Source organism: Rhinopithecus bieti, unplaced genomic scaffold, assembly GCF_001698545.2.
Source record: "Rhinopithecus bieti isolate Rb0 unplaced genomic scaffold, ASM169854v2 scaffold_1599, whole genome shotgun sequence".
Taxonomy (NCBI): Eukaryota; Metazoa; Chordata; class Mammalia; order Primates; family Cercopithecidae; genus Rhinopithecus; species Rhinopithecus bieti.
Genome location: NW_016804139.1, coordinates 2990974 through 3005481, shown reverse-complemented (window position 1 = coordinate 3005481; position 14508 = coordinate 2990974).

Genomic DNA, 14508 nt, shown 5'->3' with positions numbered 1-14508 from the left:
GCATCCACATTTATTAAATTGAAGAGTTCTTTTCTCCTTTTTGTTGCAACTTACAACTTCCCTTAGATTTCCTCTCCAACCCTCATTTACTCTGATGGTCATCTCCAGGTGACTTGGGTCAAGTCATTGAGTATGTGTAACTCAGAGTCTCACAAAATTCCAAAAGTATTGTTCTTTGAGAAGAGAACAAAATTACTAAGAGAGAAAATAATATAAATAAAAGCAAAAAAAATGAAAATAAAATTATTTCTACCACCCAAATTATCAAAAATAAAACTAAGGTGATACTTAGTACTGGCAAGGGTGCAATAAAAGGAACAGGCTCATTTTTGCTACTGAGACCATAAAGTGGTATGACCTTTGTTCAGAAGTAATTTGTCAATGTGATCAAAAGCTGAAAAAGCATTTTTACTGTCGACTTAATTTCCTAAATGAGGAAAAGGCTGTACACGTGAAAATTCTCATCACAGCTTTATTTTTAAGAAGCCATCTACCACCTAAATATCCAGAAATATTAAAATATGATTATATAGGCTATAGTAATTCATATTAGTATAATACTATACATCCATTTAAATTATGTTTGAAATAACTTATAATAATGTATAAAACTCTATTTTTCTTAGGCTGGTCCTTTAGGAAGGAGAATCTGAGATGAAGGCTTGTGTGTAGGTCTTTTTTTGGGTGGGATGAGATTCCATGGTACAGGTATGCAGAACACAAGAGAGTGGCATAGAAAGAGCCAAAATAAGGATGTGTTTTTGTGTTGTTCATGGCTGACTGCAGTTCAAATCCACCAGGAACTTCAGAGGTGTCTTATCAAACAGAGGTCAGACTATCTTCCTCAGTAACAAAATGGGGAGATCCTGCCTCTCTTTGGTCAAGAGTGGCCTCATGTGCAAAACTCCAGGTTGTACGTAGGGTCCCCACGAGTGCTCCTGTTTGTAGAATCAGAGAAGTCTTCAGGCTGGAAGCAAAAGTTTGCATGAGACCCTCTCCAACTGTGCCTGCCTGAAGCCCATCAAAGCCTGTCTGGAAATGGCCACTCTGGCAGTGCTTGGAGTTAGTGGTAAGAATGAGGGGATAGTGGACTGATGTAGATTCTCCATTAACTCCAAGATGCACTCATTGTATTGTTATAATGTTGTGAGAGAAAGTTAGGAGCTAAAGTTACATGCTCAAGAGTATCTCAATTGATTCATATATTCAGTAATCTATTGAGTGCCAGATATGTCCCTGGTCCTGTGAAATCAATGAATAGGACAAAACTCTTTTCCTCTTGGGAGCACACATTCTAGTGCAGGAAGAGGGTTTTGGGACAGGGCTGGATAACAGACAACAAACAAGTAAATAAGCAAAGTAATTAAAGGTTATGATTAGAGCTGGGCTAGAAATGAACAGGTGCAAAACAAATTAACAATGCAGCAACACTTAGAAAAACGACTCGTTAAAGATACAACAGAATGTTATCAGTGGTATTTTCTGAGTAGTAGAGCTTATGTCATAATATTTCTGTGTTTTCTAAATTTCTATAGTCAGCATAAACTTTTCTTAATAATCGGAAAAATCACAATATAATTATTATTAAAAATTATTGAAAGAAAAGTCATTCCTCATTACCTGGGTAGTCCCTGGAAGTGTATCTATACCCCACTCTGTACTTGGTCTTCTTTCTGTGTGACTTTGAGCTTTTCACAGCCTTTCAGAAATTTCACACAGAGAAAACAGATGTGGGATGTGTGTGTGTGTGTGTGTGTGTGTGTGTTTGTGTGTGTGTGTGTGTGAATAAAAAGAAAATCCCTGAAAACAGGGACGTTTCCAATGTTGCTGTGCCCTTAACACAGAACTTGGTGAGCCAGTGCTTCTGAAATATAACTTATCCCATTTTCTACTTGCTAACAAGGCCAGCGATCCATGAAGTTGATTCTTTTTTTGGGTTTTGGTGCCTGAGCATTTAAATTAATGGTTTGAGAGTAAAGTCTATTACTGTATGCAGCATAGCCAGCAATTGTTTAAATTCCGAATAAACTATGGAGAGACTTACATTTTCAGTTTTCAAGGTGCCTACCTAGTACTGTGATTGGCAAGTCAACATTGCTTTCCTGTTCCCTATTACAAGGTGTTGCCAGAAACACAAATCTTTAAGGGACTCTGCCGCTTACCATCTGCTTGATACTCAGGGTCTCCAAATGGCCCCAAAAGGTGGTGGCTGTTTGCAGCACTCGGACTTCTGAATTACATTAAGTACCAATCTGAATTTTCTATTTGGCTGACCTCTAAAGAATGACAGAGGAGACCAATGCAGACATCAAATGCCCAGCAAAGTAACCTTTCGGGACAATAGTTGCTCCTGTCCCGGATGCCAGTGTGGCCAATTCAGCAATTGTGTCTTTCCCAGGGATAAAATGAATATTGTGTCAGTGAAGCTAGAATCATAGAGTGATGATCTGAGAATCAGTGAGAAGAAAGACACTGACCTTGGAGAGGTTTAAGAATGCCTTACGAATAGCTATCCAGAACATAATTAAAGGCATTTTAACATCATAAGCCTTGAAGAATGCAAACCATCACTACTGCACACTGGGGAGTAAAAGATATTGCTTTTATAGCTGCAGAGCTTATGGTCAGAAGTGATATGAAATATTAGAAATGTGACAGTTTTATAATAATTTTATTCTTGCTCATTGTGATAATTTTCATTTGCAGCTTTTTACCTTTGAATATCTTGAATTGCATTAAGCCTTTCTCACTCCATCTTTGTCCTGTAACATTAGGGGCTGTGGTTTTAATCTAAGGAATTACAGTAAATGCTACAGGCACAAGCAAACAGATAATGGTGTTTATGATGCTCTTGTTATTTGAAGAATTAAAAGTTCTGAGTGAATTTGCCTCCCAGTTAATAAAAGTAATAGAGCCCTAAGTGAAATACAGCATCTTATTTCTTTTTATATTGTCACTAACTCTTCCTATATCCTATTTCCTCTCTTAGTTGCTGTGTATTTTGGTTATGGAAAGGGAGGCAGAGTCATTTCTGTCAAGTAATTTATTCTGTTCTGTTTTTTTTCTTATCTGTATTCATCTCCCAAATACCATATGGCTTCTCTTTTTTGAATAACCCAAGTTAGAATTAGCACTAGAGTTCATCTAGTTTAAATATTTTCATTTATCAGGTGAGGTAAAATACAGTTACAAGGCAACAGAGAAGCAGATCCAGGACTAAAGTCTAGACCCAACACCGTGAAAACCGTAGCTGACACTCACCGAGCATTTGCTAGGTGACAGGTAGAAGCTCTGAACACTGCACGCATGAACAGTTTTAAGCCTCAGAGTGTCTGTCTGAGATAGGTCTTGGTATTCTTGCCACCCCCATTTTGTAGTAGAGTAAACTGAGGCACAGAAAGTCTAGGGTACGTACCCAAGGTGATACACTTCCGGGGTGCCTCTAGCTGAATAAACTGGGTTGTTGGACGTGTACTTGCACATTCTGCTGCATTCGAGTGCCTGAGGATCTTCACAAGGTTCTTTCCTTCCTTTCTTGCCTCAGAATGCTTTCTAGGAAGTATTGGCCACTCAACATTCCTTTCCTGTTCCTTATTACAAAGTGTTGCCAGAAATGCAAATCTATAAGGGACCCTGCTGCTTACCGTCTGCTTGATACTCAGGGTCTCCAAACGGCCCCAAAAGGTGGTGGCTGTTTGCAGCACTCGGACTTTTGAATTGCATTAAGTACTACTCTGAATTTTCTGGTCTATTGAAATGCATTAAGTACCAATCTGAATGTCTGCACTCTCATGCAGAGTCACACACAAGTATGTGCTGTGGACTTGTTTTGATGCTGATTTGTTAACGGGTTCTCTGTCCATGGCTGACAATGCTGTTTAGCACAGTGGTTGGTCTTTTGAGGGGTTTGTAAAACAAACAGGGAATGTGGTGCTTGGCTTTGAAAATATTAAAATGTAATTGTAGAGTCAAAGCAGTTAAAATAAAACCACATGAAACGTACTGAGTAATTATTATATGGAGTACAGGGTATCAAATATTCATTAACTTATGATCAAATCAGAATCCAAAAGGCTGGTTATTAGTTTATTTATTTAAAAATCCTGGAATACTGAGGTTGGGGGTGGTGGTTCATGGCTGTGATCCCAACACTTTGGGAGGTTGGGGCAGGTGGATCTCTTTGTCCCGTCCAGCGGGATCGTTAACACAGACCTTGGAGGAGGGGGTGGGAATTTAGAGAGACAAGAGACACAAGAAATGGAGACAAGACAGTATCCTGATCAAGTCTCGTTTATTGAGGGCGTTGGTACAGCTTATATAGGCTGGTAAGAAAGGAAGTGCGGCAGAGCAGGCGGGGAGGAAAATAATGAGAGACGTCACCAGGCGCATGCTCTTTCCCGGGCACGGGAAGTTATCTACGCGCGCGGGAAAAGTTCGCGAACGCGGGAAAAGTTGATGATGAAGAACCAGGAAGTGCGCCATCTTGTCTCTGCAATGCGGAGCTTAAGCAACAGAGGCCGTGGCAATTTCCGGGCCTCACGGCTGGCTCCAGACATCTCTTGAAGCCAGGAGTTCAAGATCAGCCTGGCCAACATGGCAAAAACCTGTCTCTACTAAAAATACAAAAATTACCCGAGCGTGGTGGTGGGTACCTGCAACCCCTGCTACTTGGAAGGCTGCAGCATGAGAATCGCTTCAACTTTAAGAGGCAAAGGTTGCAGTGAACATAGACTGTGCCACTGCACTCCAGCCTGGGCAACAGAGACTCTGTTTCAAAAAATAAATAAATAAAAATTAAAAAAAAATAAAATAAAAATAAGTTGAAAAGTTTTGGAATACTTTACAAGCAATCTTTATGAGTCGATGTATATAAAGGTAAGTTTTGTAGAAGAACTGTGACTATTTGAAATTTCTGATTTTTTTAACCCTCTGAAACATTTTCTAAATATTCTTTTGATTTTAAAATCGCTAGTAAGTTGCAATGTGATCATACTTTAGATATGCTATTATTTAATAAGGGACTTGATGGTCACATCTCAGGAGACCACACCCAAAGAGCTATGGTTGGTTGGCAAATTGCTTCACTTTTCGTGAGAACCTTTCTGACTGTAAAAGTTTGTAAATTGAATGATCATTACAAAGGAAACATCTGAATTATACATTATGGGAGATACAAAGATGACAAAAGTATTCAAAACACAGTTGCTGTGTTCAAGAAATAGAGAATTCAGTTAAGAGACAAGACATAATAACATTTATAAGATCCCCTTCTGATTATTCTGTGAATTTATACAAGGGTTAGATTACTTTCACCGAAGTATAACACTCAAAATCAGTCCAATGGTGAGTTGGCAAATGAGTGGCATAGATCAGACTGGAAAAAAGTGTCTGAACAGATGTCAGGAAGGAGAGGGGGTTTGAGCTGAACCCTTAATGATGGATAAGCTTTAGAAAGGTGGATAGAGGTGAAGAAAGAGATGGGACATTCCATCTCAATGTCAAAACCAATGATCATGGAAACCATAACAGGAACCAACTTGCACTTCCCTTCCACTTTCCATCTCTTTTGTACTTGCTGCCAATAGGCAGGTGTTAGTAAGACTGCTCAAATTCTAAAGTGCTCCTTAGGCCATACTGTTGTTACAGAATGGCTAAAGTCCTTAAAGGTGGAAATGGCATCTGCCCCTCTCCCCTGTGATTTCTCTTTATATAATAAGTTGATTTATTGGCTGGGTGAAGTGGCTTACGCCTGTAATCCCAGCACTTTGGAAGGCTGAGGCGGGAGGATCAGGAGGTCAGGAGATCAAGACCATCCTGGCTAACACGGTGAAACCCCATCTCTATTAAAAAATACAAAAAAATTAGCCAGGTGTGGTGGTGAGTGCCTGTTGTCCCAGCTACTTGGGAGGCTGAGGCAGGAGAATGGTGTGAATGCGGGAGGGAGAGCTTGCAGTGAGCCGAGATCGTGCCACTGCACTCCAGCCTGGGCAACAGAGTGAGACTATGATTTTTTTTAAAAATGTAGATTTATTATAGGAAGAGCCTGCTATCCTAAAAAATTAGGTTCCTTAATTTTTCAATTTCCCTTAGAATATGGCAAGTATTTGAGGTCAGGGCCTGCTCTCCATTTTTACCACTCATTCATTTTTTCTCTCTTTTTCCCTTTTCTCTGTGCCCTCCTCTCTGTCTTGCATCTCTTCCTCCCTCTGTCCTCCTATGTAATTGTCTCAACATTTCAATTTGTGGGAAGAAAGTTTAAGGTCCAGTTTAGCTCTCCAGACAAAAGCTTACTTGTTTCAATTCTGTCATGTAACAGATCGAAATGGAATGAGGATCTCATGCTGACATTAGTGGTTCTTTTATTCTAAGCACTCTGCTCCTCTGTTTTGCACATATCTTTCTTGGAAACTGTATGGGGAGATAGGGATATTTTTCAGGGCAATGTGTAAGCATTCTTAAGTCCTTGGCTATTCAACATTTACCCTAATACTAATATAAAATGTTCTGGAAGAGGGTACCTTCAGTTTATCTTTGCTATACCAGTAGGTAAAGAACTATTAGGTGACTTGATTACAGAAATTTGGGATGGTATTCAGATAGTTATAATTTTCTTTAAATCATGTTTCTGTTACACTGGATAATTCATTTGCTAAGTGATGAAGATGAGATTTTTCTTAAAGCCTGATATGGTTTGGCTGTGTCCCCACCCAAATCTCAACTTGAACTGTATCTCCCAGAATCTCCACGTGTTGTGGGAGGGATCCAGGAAGAGGTAATTGAATCATGGGGGTGGGTCTTTCCTGTGCTAGTCTCGTGATATTGAGTAAGTCCCACGAGATCTGATGGGTTTATCAGTGGTTTCTGCTTTTGCTTCTTCATTTTCTCTTACTGCTAACATGTAAGAAGTGGCTTTTGCCTCCCACCATGATTCTCAGGCCTCTCCAGCCATGTGGAACTGTGAGTCCAATTAAACCTCTTTTCTTCCCAGTCTCGAGTATGTCTTTATTAGCAGCATGAATATGGATAAATACAAAGCCTCTGCCTCTGTTAAGTCACTTGGCTGGTGTGTGTGTATGTGTATATTTGCTTGCATGTGCAAACCTCATGCCTGTCAACATGGTAATGTCACCTTCGTTTATCTGATATTTAACTATTGTATAACTTAGCCTCTGTACTCTCAGTTTTAAAGGAGTCCTCCTTTAGGCCAAATTCATAGTTACTTGCAAAGACATTTTATAACTTAAAGTTGCAAAACAAATGTCAAGAAAGCAACATCTAGACTAGTGTTCCTCAAATTGTGGTTTGTGGTCTATCTACATCAAAACTACATGGAGCATGTGTTAAAAATGCAGATTCATTTACTTTAACACAAATCTACTGAATAGACATTTTGAAAAAAATTGCAAGAATCTATGTTTTTCACATGTTCCTTGTGTTATTCATTAGGACACCCAAGTTTGATAACAAAGGATGCTAAAATCTATGGAGTCTATACATCTAGAAGTATAGATGTAGCCAAGTATTGAGAAATCTTGCACAATTGGTTAAAGAATGGACCTGACTCCATCTTTGGCCATTTGTGATGTGGCATCTGTCTAGTTTCATTGGACAATCCTTTCAATAACTACATCCATAGTAGCTTCTATTATATCTGAAGTCTGGCCATTTGCTTGAGAGTGATGGGATGTGATTGTGACAGTTTTAATATAGTTTCCAAACATTAATTCTTTAAGCTCAGCAGATTTACAGGCAAGCCCATGTTCCAAAGTAGAATGTACAGCAATTTATGCATTACAAATAACTGGCAGACTGCACTACTTCTGCAGCAAATATTTAAGTAAATTAGAAGGAGTTGGAGAGATTTTGATAAGTCCTGGAATAGTCCTGGTGAGTTTATCTAAATTCTTGACCAATGTTTCATTTCCCAAGGAGTGTTTGCTTCATTTGACAGGAAAATGCCAGATATGTTTTAGTTTTCCGTTGTGTTTTCTGTCGCCATTATCAGAATTGATTTGAAGCCGTAGCTAAAAGCTAAGCCAACACTTTATGTAGTTTGGCCAAGATAATAAGATGTCGGCTTTCTGTAATGTTGATTCTTGAGCATATTGAAAATTGATTCACAGTACTTTCTATCATCCAACTTTATTTTTATTCATACTAAAATACAGTGCTTTGGAAGGTAACAAGAAGATGACCAGCAATTTTCAGAAACCATGCTTTATTAAATAGTATAATGTGTATCAAGTACTCAACACAGAACCTGACACTTAGTAGAATTGAATTAAATAGTTACAAATATGTTTTCTAAAAATTAATTAAGCTTATCCTACTTCCTCTGTTATACAAAGTGACAATTCAACCAGAAGTCAGGAGTTAAATATGTATACTTCAAGTCAGGAGTTAAATATGTATACTTAGAGAAAAACTTCAGCACTAACCTGACCACATAAAAATTACAGAAAATGAAGGTTTCCTGGAGGGACTGATGCCCACCCAACAGCATCACCAACCTCCTTCCTATCTTGTAGAGCCACCCTTCCAAAGCCCACAGAGGCTGAAATGCCAGTTCCTTGCTTGCCTGACCTCCCTTGCTGCCAGGGCATTGGCTTGGCTTCCAAACCTGACCAATAGGACCTAAGACCAAACCAGTTGAGGATGTTGTCAAAGACTTTCCACCCTAATATAAGAGAAAGACAAACAGGGAACACACCTTTCCCCATTTTCCCTGCTTTTTATATTTTTGTATGTGTGTGACAGTGTATTAGGCTGTTCACACACTGCGATAAAAAAAGTACCCAAGACTGGGTAATTTATGAAGAAGTTTAATTGGCTCATGGTTCTGCAGGCTGTACAAGAAGCATGGCTGGGGAGGCCTCAGGAAACCTACAATCATGGCAGAAGGCGAGGCACGGCATGGTGGTAAACAAAGCACGTCTTTTATGGTATCAGGAGAGAGAGTGAAGGGGCACTGTCACACACTCTTAAACCATCATATCTTGTGAGAACTCGCTCACTATCACAAGAACAACATGAGGGAAATCCGCCCTGTGATAGTTAATGTTGAGTGTCAACTTGATTAGATTGAAGGATGGAAAGTATTTTTCCTGGATGTGTCTGTGAGGGTGTTGCCAGAGGAGATTCACATTTGGGTCAGTGGACTGGGAGAGGTAGACCCACCCTCAGTATGGGTGGGCACCATCTAATCAGCTGCCAGCATGGCTAGAATAAAGCAGGCAGGAGAACATGGAAAGACTAGACTTGCTGAGTCCTCTGGCCTCCATCTTTCTCCAGTGTTGGATGCTTCCTGCCCTTGAACATCAGACTCCAAGTTCTTTGGCTTTTGGACTCTTGGACTTATTTCAGTGGTTTGTCGGAGGCTCTTAGGCCTTTGGCCACAGACTGAAGGCTTCACTGTTGGCTTCCCGACTTTTGAGGTTTTGGGACTCAGACTGACCCACCAGTGATTTTCTTGCTCCTCAACCTGCAAATGACCTACTGTGGGACTTCACCTGGTGATCATGTGAGTCAATTCTCCTTAATACACTCCCTTTCATATATACATATATCCTATTAGTTCTGTCCCTCTAGAGAATCCTGACTAATTAACATGCCCCCGTGATCTAATCACCTCCCACCAGATCCTTCCCCCAGTATTGGGGATTACAACTCAACATGAGACTGGGGTGGGGACACTGGGCCAAACCATATCAGAGGATGTGATGCTTAGAGTTATGGCAGCCTTCATTAGACCATGAGGATGAGGATCCAAGAGTATCACAGAGAAGCTGACTTAGAGCCTTGGTATTGCTGAACTGTTGAATGAATCCTGCATCCATCCAGACTCCTTTTTATGTGAGCAAGCGAACCTTTATCTCAAAGCCTCTTTGTTTTTTGTTAAGCTGTTTCTTGAAACCAAAAACATTCTATTGGATACACCTTTCGAAAAGTTACACTTTTTTTTTTTTTTTTTTTTTTTTTTTTTTTAGAATATAATCTCCATGAGGGAAGAAATCAAGTCTATGTCACTCCAAATTACAGTGACTTTGACATGATGAATTTTTTTGTTTCATTCTTACATACAGTCTGGGCTGCTATAATGGCTCTGTGCTCTTGTGATGTGAACAGATTCCTTTTATCACGTTGCTCTGCCATCCATGGGATGTGCTGTCCTCATCTATAAAGTCCAAGGTGGCTCCCCACAGTGTCTACATCCCAGACAGCAGAAAAGAGGATGGGGAAGCAGAGGAGGCAACTTCCTTTTAAAAGTACCACCCAGAAGTTGAATGCATCACTTGGCTTAATATCTTATTCATCACAACTTAGTCACCTGGCTACAAGGACAAGGATATCTGGGAAATAAAGTCTTTACTCTGCAGCCATATGCTCAGCTGAAAGTTCCACTATTGTGCTTGAAAGAAAAAGCAGATATTGGGGAGCAAATAAGTTTCTGCCATAGCATCATTAATAAGAATAAATAATACATAAAATAGACTTGAAAGATTTTAAAATTAGTACTTGTTTTATGCAGGTGTTTCACTATGCTCTTTTACAAAATTTTCTCAGTCAGTCATCACAATAACCTTATGACATAGAGAGCATTATAATTCCCACTTTGTAGATGTGGAATGAAGCCTAAAGAGTTCAGGCAAGTTGGCTGGGCACGGTGGCTCATGCCTGTAATCCCAGCACTTTCGGAGGCCAAGGCGGGTGGATCACCTGAGGTCAGGAGTTTGAGACCAGCCTGGCCAACATGGTGAAACCCCATCTCTAATGAAAATACAAAAAAATGATCTGGGCATGGTGACGCATGCCTGTTATCCCAGCTACTCAGGAGGCTGAGGCAGGAGAATCGCTTGCACCCGGAGTCTTTACTCTGCAGCCATATGCTCAGCTGAAAGTTCCACTATTGTGCTTGAAAGAAAAAGCAGATATTGGGGAGCAAATAAGTTTCTGCCATAGCATCATTAATAAGAATAAATAATACATAAAAATAGACTTGAAAGATTTTTAAAAATTAGTACTTGTTTTATGCAGGTGTTTCACTATGCTCTTTTACAAAATTTTCTCAGTCAGTCATCACAATAACCTTATGACATAGAGAGCATTATAATTCCCACTTTGTAGATGTGGAATGAAGCCTAAAGAGTTCAGGCAAGTTGGCTGGGCACGGTGGCTCATGCCTGTAATCCCAGCACTTTCGGAGGCCAAGGCGGGTGGATCACCTGAGGTCAGGAGTTTGAGACCAGCCTGGCCAACATGGTGAAACCCCATCTCTAATGAAAATACAAAAAAATGATCTGGGCATGGTGACGCATGCCTGTTATCCCAGCTACTCAGGAGGCTGAGGCAGGAGAATCGCTTGCACCCGGAAGGTGGAGGTTGCAGTGAGCTGAGATTGCGCCATTGCACTCCAGCCTGGGCAACAAGAGCGAAACTCCATCTCAAGAAGAAAAAAAAAAAAAAAAAAAAAAGAGAGAGAGAGAGTTTAAGCTAGTTGCCCAAGGTCATACACTGAGTAATTAGTGAAACTTGTATTTAAGTCAAAGTCAAAGCCTAACTTTTTTTTTTTTTTTTTTTTTTTTTGACAGAGTCTTACTCTGTTGCCATGATGCTGGATGCTGGATGGCTGGCTCACTAGCACTTGCCCCCAGCACCCCAACTACCTCACCCTGATTTTCTGGTCTGTGTTATGTTTAATCACATTTCAAATTTTTCTTGTAAATTCTAAGGGCTTACATTTCTTTTTTAGCTACTTACCTCTTATTCCAGTTTTCTGCTTCCCTTGAGTTTTATTCTCTACTCTGTATCTTTATAGCACTAGCTCCAACATGGTACACACCTTTATCTCTCCTTGATTATCTCTTCTTGATTATCTCTCCTTGATTATCCTCCCCACCCCCAGTGTCAGTTATTAAGTAATTGTCTCTCCACTCCAAATTGACCCTTCTGTATTCCTTTCTGTGATGCAGGGCTAAAGCTGGACTCAGCCACCACCTTTGGCTTTGCTCGCTTCTCCCTAAGTTCTGCCAAGAGGAGGCGCTAGAAAGAGATAATGAGCCACACTGGAAGGGAGAAAGGATTTGCTTCTTCCTGTTTCTTTCCTCCTTGCTTATTCAACTTCCAGTTCATGTCAGTATCACTCAGGAGGTGCTCCCTCACCCTAGCAGCTGAATGTATGTTGAAGTTTTTCCAAAACTTGCAAGAACACCCTCATTACATACGCTCAGGGACACCAGTTCCAGCCAAGTAGCGCCCCCTCCTCAAAAGTCTGAGTTTCAGCTTCCCTGGATCTCTCACTGTTTTGATTTAATGATGCCAACTTTGCCCCTTAGTTTTTCCAGTCCTAGAGGCAGTAGCCCCTTGATGTAATTGCTACTTCCATAATACTGTACAGTTATTAAGTTATACTAAACTTCTTCGCACTCCAAATCCTTTAGAAGGCAGAAGTGGCTATGGTCAGTTTTACACTTTTTTTTAAACTCAATTATATGTTGGCTTGTTTCTGTTTTCCTGAATAGTTCTGTGTTTACATTCCTAGAGAAATCAGGAAACTGCATAGGTAATGCTGGGTGAGGGCAGGATCCCATTCTGCTTCTCTGTCTGCTTCACACAGAGGTGGGCACAGTCTGGAGGGCACAGTGGAAACTTTGTGAGCTCTTGCATATTCATTGTTGCCCAGAAATTGCTTTGGTTCTCTGATGATTGAGTTGATTGAATCATGCTGGGGCTCTGGTAAGCTCAGAAGCATGATAGACCTGCAAACACCTTTACTCTCAAATCTTGTCTGAGGAAGAAAAAGGACATTCATGATGGTGCCCACTCAACAGAAGGGAAGACCAAGGCAGAGCAAGGAAGCTGACTAAGCTTTCAAATTAGACTGCAGCAGAGACAAGAAACAATCAGGTTATTGGACTGCTATCTCCTAAACCCCCTAGACATGGGAGGACAAAACTGACCTTTAAGGGTGAGATTCTTTTTGCTCTCTGACCTCTCTCATTGGCAAGTAAAATCTTTCATTTTCCTGGCCCGCTATTCTGGCACTTTCCACAGGCATAAAATTCACTTCAGAGACAGAAAATAAAAGTGAGATCAAAGGTTCATATAATTTCACATCTCATGGGGAGAGAAAGCCTCTGCTAGCAGCCTGCTTTCCAGGAGTTATTCAAACCACCCAGCCTCTATTGTCCATAGTGAGTTAGAAGCAAGGAAGAGGACTTGGTGTGTATTTCTGCAGTCACTAGTGATACCAGCCGTGGCTTAGGTAGCCAAGGTAAAAATACTACTTGGAAGCACTGAGAGATGAGAGCGAACCGTAGGACTTCCACCAGAGGGATGGGGTGGCACACTGAAGTCCTTCAAGACTGCAGAAAATTGGAGCCCTACATTCACTTGGTTTAGAGTACTTGCTTGGCTGTTGCCAGTCAAACAGCCATGTCTGAGCTTTTCACCAAGTGATGTTTCCTTGGTAGTGTCTGTCACTGTGGATACTGTGGCTCAGTAATTGACTGATTGCATCTCCAAGCCTAGCATTTAAGTCAGGCTATTTTTATTTTATTTTATGTTGTGACAATGGCAAATCCTGCCACAGGAGGGGCGAGCTGATATGATAAGTTGCTTTGAAGATTGAGTGATATTTAATATTTTGAGTGACTGCATCTTGTCAAAGCAATTGGGCTCTTCAAGGACATGCTATCCATGTTTAAAATGGTATGTCTGGGGCTGCCACTGCATAATCGACTGTGAAATAAGCCCCTTGGAAAGGACAATTACTCCTGGGTCCTCAAATGCAAGTCAAGTCTCCCATGGTAGTGAGAGGGAGGGTCCTGCTCTGTTTTAGTCAGGAATGAAAATGACCGTTGCTTTTACTGCATAGCATCGGCTAGTGTGTGCAGCGTAACCTCACCACGGCATTACAGAGATGTAAGCACAGCCCAGGTGATCATCCAGCAATAGATCATAGTAAGAGTGGCTGTTATGAACAATCCATGCATTCATCAATTCATCAACCCATCCTGGCGTTAATTAATTATCAAAAAAAACCAGTTATTGAGAACCTACTATGTGCCAGGTAAACACATAGGTACAAGGAATGAGGAGACACAAGGTATGCTCCTTAAACATACCATTGAGTAGAAAATGTGAAAGAGAGAGAGAAAGAGAGAGAGAGAGACAGAGAAGTTACATCTATTAGAACTGTACCATATGTCAGAAATTATACCTTTTTTTAAATTATTAGTTATTTTTTTAGAGACAGAGCCTTGCTATGTTGCTCAGGCTGGTCTTGAACCCCTGGGTTCAAGCAGTCCACCTGCATCAGCCTTCCAAAGTGCTGGAATTACAGGCATGAGCTACTGTGCCTGGACCCAGAAATTATATATCTTATGAAGTTCTTCAACCACTTTATCAAGTGTCCATTTCACAGATGAGGAAACTGAGATTTAGAGCTGTTAAATAACTAGCCCAAGGTCACACAGCTCATAAAGAACAGAACTGGGGTCCGGCTCAGTT